At 46.3% G+C, this 5,420-nt stretch overlaps 1 long non-coding RNA gene across 1 annotated transcript; it reads left to right on the top strand.

Annotated features, from left to right (window-relative positions):
* Positions 1-417: 417 nt before the first annotated feature.
* On the top strand, positions 418-5,037 carry LOC129641466 (uncharacterized). Its single transcript, XR_008709346.1, has 4 exons — positions 418-549; positions 1,020-1,113; positions 4,519-4,668; positions 4,930-5,037. It is a non-coding gene; the product is annotated as an uncharacterized LOC129641466 (long non-coding RNA).
* Positions 5,038-5,420: the final 383 nt, after the last annotated feature.

Here is a 5,420-nt window from a genome sequence, read left to right as displayed (position 1 = left end):
ACCTTTTCCAGAGGGCCATGAGTCCAGTCCAACTTCTTATGGACTTCATTACCAAAGGAAGAAGAGGAAAATGGATTCTAGAGCATTCTCTAGTCAAGAACAGAGTGAGGAGGGAGAGGAATTTGCATTCCCTGGAGGGTCTTGGAGTAAAATTTGTAACATGCCCAACTTGAGCAGGTGTTTGTAATATAAAATGACTCCTTCCCCCATTTTCTTCCTCAAATATTTATTGAACCCTTGATTAGATCAGGCTCCAGCTGGGTGTTTTTTGTTTGTTTGTTTGTTTGTTTTTACAGATAAGGAAGCTGATGTTCAGAGTGGTTAGGTGAGTTGTCTGAGGGCCTGTCCTTCTGCTCCAGGCATGAGACTCCTCCTGCCTGACCATCCTGCTTCCCTGGAGACATTCTAGCTGGGAGCTAGACTTGTGGCCTGTGAGGCTGCCTGAGTATTGGGGGACAAGCAGACAAATTATTTTAACAGTGAGAATTTAATATAGGGGATTGGTTGAATGGATCTCAGAAGACTGAAAAGACAAAAGGAGACACTGAGGTAACCAGATAGTAACTGCTTCCTATAGCCGTGGGAATAGGAGGAAGAGGGTGGGGTTGTCATGACTTAGAAGTCTGGAAGAGGGAGCTGGTGGAGGGAGTGTTGGAGCCCAGCTGGGGCTGGTGTCTTAGAAGCTTGGTGAAGGGTCCTCAGGGAGCTTGGACTCAGAACTTCAGACCTCTGAGGAGGGAGTGGGGAACCTCATCCTGGGAATGTGGAAAGAACTAGAAACTAGAGTCAGTGGTTACTGGGACCAACTATGGCTTCCAGGGCAGCAAGACTGTTGGGTACAGTGAAAACAAATGAAGGAGTACCTTCCTCCTCTCCCTCTAGTAGCCGCTACTGGCAGAAGCTATTGGGAATCAGCTGGCAAAGCAGAAAAGTGGTTTGGAGACCCAACCCCAGCTCCAGAAAGCTGAGCATAGAAGGGTAGATTTGTTTGTTTTGTTTTTTGGCTGTGCCCCATGCAGGATCTTGGTTTCCTGACCAGGGGTCAAACCTGTGCCCCCTGCAGTGGAAGTGTGGAGTCTTAACCTCTGGACCACCAGGGAAGTCCTCAGAAGGGTAAGTTTGGAGCTGAGAAGAGATAATAACTAACCCAGAGGCTATAGCTGCACTTAGACCCCTGGTCTTTACAGATGGAACCCCCATCTCTGAGCCAGCATGGACCTGGAACCTCGAACATCTGCCTCTTAATACACTGGCTGCCAGGAATGCAAAATGGTGCAACCACTTTAAAGTTAAATATGCAGGTATTAAACCACCCAGCATCCCCCTCTTAAATATTTACCAAAGAGAAATGAAAACTCATGTCCACACAAACACTTGTGCTTGAATGTTTGTAGCAACTTTGTTTTAATAACCCCAGACTTGGAAACAGCCCCAGTGTCCATCAACTTGTGAATAGATGCCAAATTATGGTATGTTCCTACTATAGACTACTACTTAGTGATAAGAAGAATAATTACGGATATACACTTCAACACTGATGAATTATACCCCGTGAAAGGAGCCAGGCACAGAAGACCGCATGCTCTGTAATTAAGTCCATTCATATGAAATTTGAGAAATGGCAAAGAGGAATGATAGCACACAGAGCAGCGGTTGCAGGGCCTGGGGTGGGGCGTGATCCTTTGGGGGTTTTTCAGGGATAATGGAAATCTCTTGTATTGTGATGCAGTGGCTACATAATTGTCAAAACTCATTGAATTATACACTCGAACTTGGGGAGTGTTTTGTTTGTTTGTTTGGTTGTGCTGGGTCTTCGCTGCAGCTTGAGGGCTCTCTAGTTGAAACACATAGGTCTAGTTGCTGCTCGGCATGTGTGATCTTAGTTCCCCGACCAGGGATCAAACCTGAGTCCCCTGCATTATAAGGCAGATTCTTAACTACTGGACCACCAGGAAAGTCCCTAAGTTGGTGATTTTTATTATATGTAAATTATACCTCAATAAAGCCAGTTCTTAAAATGCTGTTAGAATGGGGCACATAGTCTATTTACTTCTAATACCACCTCCTGGGAGCCTCTGTTTGAGCAGCAGACAAAGGGATCTTTTTAAAACATTAATCAGATTACATCATTCTTTATTTAAACACTCTCATGGATTCTCTTTCCTGTCTGAATGAAATCCAGAGGCTTACCGGGGTCTACAAGTCCCTCTGCGTTGCTTACTGACACCAACACTAGGGGGGCTGGAGCAGCAGGACAAATGGAAGCCCGGGTATGTGTGTTTAAATTCTTAGGACTGCTAATAAGACAGTTCTGTTCTGCCTTGAAATTCTTTTGACTGCAGAGCGAGCCAACAAACTGCTAATAAGACAGTTCTGTTCTTCTGCCTTGACCTTCATGGGGCTGGAAGGCCAGGTTCACAGAATTCTTAGAGTCCTTGCAGTTCTGTGCCAGAGGTGATGGCATGGAAGGCAGACCCTAAGCCACAGTTTGCCCCACCCCCTTGAGCTTTCCATCCAGGCTCCAGCCGACACTGAAGATACCTGCCAAGCCCCTGGAGACATCTATGTTTGTAATCCCCTAGAGGCTGAAGACAGCATTGGGTATAGAATCAGGGAAACTGGATTCTTAACATATATCTCCTGATTTCTCCCCAACCTGTGCTTTGCTCTGAATCCCTGAGTGTATATGTGGGCATGCATGCATGTGTGGGCATGTCTCCATGTGTGCATGGGTGCACCTATCTGTGTATGTTCACTTGTGTGCAGGTGCATATGGGTGCATGTGTGTGCTTGTGTGTATGCACACATGTATACATGTGTACTTCAGCAGTGGTATGAGTTCCATGAAGGCAACTACTGTGCCAGATTCATCTCCATATCCTTTCCACCTGTATAGAAGAGATGCTAAATGCTTGAGAAGTGAATATATGAATGAATTAGCCAGTCCAGCACATTTATTGACAGTGTGGGTTTGAAATCAGCCAGATTTAAGGTCAAAATCTTACTTCATCTCTCATCCAGTAAGTAACTTTGGTTCAGTCTCCTAATCCCATAGAGCCTTGGTTTCCTTATCTCGAGAGCAGGGGGAAAATAATGACATATTATAGGGGTTGGAATGAGGATTAAGTAACAGTAATCAGAGCCAACATGTATTGAGCTGGACTTTGAGCCAAACACTGTAGTTAGGGCATTGAAAGTGCTAACTCACATACTCTTGCAATTTTGTGGTGGAGGGTTGGTTAAACAGTAAACTCTGAGTATCTTAGCTATTATCATATTTGTGATCAAAGGAGAGGAGATTCCGGATCCTTAAGCCTCATGCGGCTTCTTCTCACGAATCCTGCTCAGATTCTGGATGATGAGGCCGTCTGGAGATTTGGCTGTGGAGTTCAGCAAGCAGCGCTTTGCCAAGCTGCTGCTGCTGCTGCTACTAAGTTGCTTCAGTCGTGTCCGACTCTGTGAGACCCCATAGACGGCAGCCCACCAGGCTCCCCTGTCCCTGGGATTCTCCAGGCAAGAACACTGGAGTGGGTTGCCATTTCCTTCTCCAATGCATGAAAGTGAAAAGTGAAAGTAAAGTCGCTCAGTCGTATCCGACTCTTAGCGACCCCACGGACTGCTGCCCACCAGGCTCCTCCGTCTCACTATTTGACCCTCTTGTTGGACCAGTCCTTTCTCTTGTGACTTATGACGTTTCCTCCTCCAGGTGGCGCTGCAGAGTGGGAACTGGGCTTCTAGGTCGCAGCGTCCCCTGGTGGTCAATTTCCATCAATGAGTTTGATTAGGCACAGAGCGGTTTTCACAAGTCAAGTGCAGTGACAGTGGATGACATATATGGGGGAAAAATAGAATTTGATGTAATAAGTTTTAAGTCAGAGGAGAGTGAACTGTGCAGGGGAGATAGACCAAGAAGGGACCAAGCCATATCATGGAAATCAATGATGTCCATCAATTACTGGCCATCTTCCATGTGCCAGGCTTTATACTGAGTTGGCATTCACCAACTTATTTAACCCATCTACAGAAGGTTTCATGAGAACAATGGCTTTCATTGAAGCTTGGCACAGAGTAGGTGTCTGGGACATAGTAAGTGCTCACTACATTTTGAGAAATGAATAAGGCAATAATCCTATGAAACAGGTATAATCATCTCCATTTAGAAAAATGAACAAGGAAACTGATCGTCAGAGAGGTTACATAACTCAGGCGTGTCAGAGCCAGGGCACCTAAGTTCCAGACCCAGCTCTGCTGCATGCTGAGACATCACAGAGGAGGGCAGGGCCCTTCTGCCTTCAGGGAGCTTGCTGTCTAGTTGGCTTCATCCACACCCTCCTTGTCTTCAAATGCTGCTTCCTGGGGCCTGCCAGGTGGCTATTTATGGCTTAGGGAGGAGGTCAGTGAGGTTCCCCTCATAAATTACAAAGAGAGACACATGTGGGTCAGTTGGGGAATTCAGTACGTGAGGGATCCCCAGGAACCTTGCTCAGTCTAATCTGGGATTTTCCTTCTCTTCCTTAGGAGAGTCATTATTCCAGGCGGTGGACACTTGCTGACTTCCTGTAAGATGAGCTCCAGGGCCATCTCCCAGTCTTGCCCCAGCCCCTGACCATCATCATGCTCCTGTTTCTGCCACTGGAGCTCTTAGCCCTGATAAACAGCTACTCAGAGGTGGGTTTCTTCATTTTATCTTGCAGACCTGCAGCACTTGAATGAGAAAGGTTTGAAAACTGCTATGCATTTTGTGACATTAAGATCTAGTCCTAAAAAAAAAAAAAAAAAAAATCTAGCCCTCATTCAGGACTGGCAGCCCTCAGATATGTTCTGAGAGTATTGAACCTTTCCTTGGAGATGTGGTTATGAATGGGTATTAGTGCATGCATGCATGCATGCTAAGTCGCATCAGTCCTGTCCGACTCTTTGCAACCCTAGGGACTGTAGCCTGCAGGCTCCTTTGTCCATGGAATTCTTCAGGCAAGAATACTGGAGTGGATTTCCATTTCCTCCTCCAGGGGATCTTCCTGACCCTAAGATGGAACCTTCCGAATTGCAAGCAGATTCTTTACTGCTGAGCCTCTGGAGAAGCCTATTGAATGGATATTAGTAAACCTTCATAATGCAGCAATGCCCCTTCTCTGGGTGGCCCCTGGTTTATTTTTTTTTAATATACAGCTTCAGTGTCTTCCATTTTCTTTCTTATTTATTTATTTATGACTGTGCTGGGTCTTCATTGCTGTGCGAGGGCTTTGTCTAGTTGCAGCGAGGAGGGGCTGCTCTTCTTGTGGTGTTTGGGCTTCTCGTTGTGGAGGCTTCTTGTTGCAGAGCACGGGCTCTAGTGGGTGGGGCTTTAGTAGCTGCGGCTCTAGAACTCAGGCTTCGTAGTTGCCGCACCCAGGCTTAGTTGCCTCACACCATGTGGGATC

The sequence above is a fragment of the Bubalus kerabau genome, chromosome 1, assembly GCF_029407905.1.
Source record: "Bubalus kerabau isolate K-KA32 ecotype Philippines breed swamp buffalo chromosome 1, PCC_UOA_SB_1v2, whole genome shotgun sequence".
Taxonomy (NCBI): Eukaryota; Metazoa; Chordata; class Mammalia; order Artiodactyla; family Bovidae; genus Bubalus; species Bubalus kerabau.
Note: the sequence above shows the minus strand (reverse complement) of the source record. Positions and strands in the feature narration are given on the sequence as shown.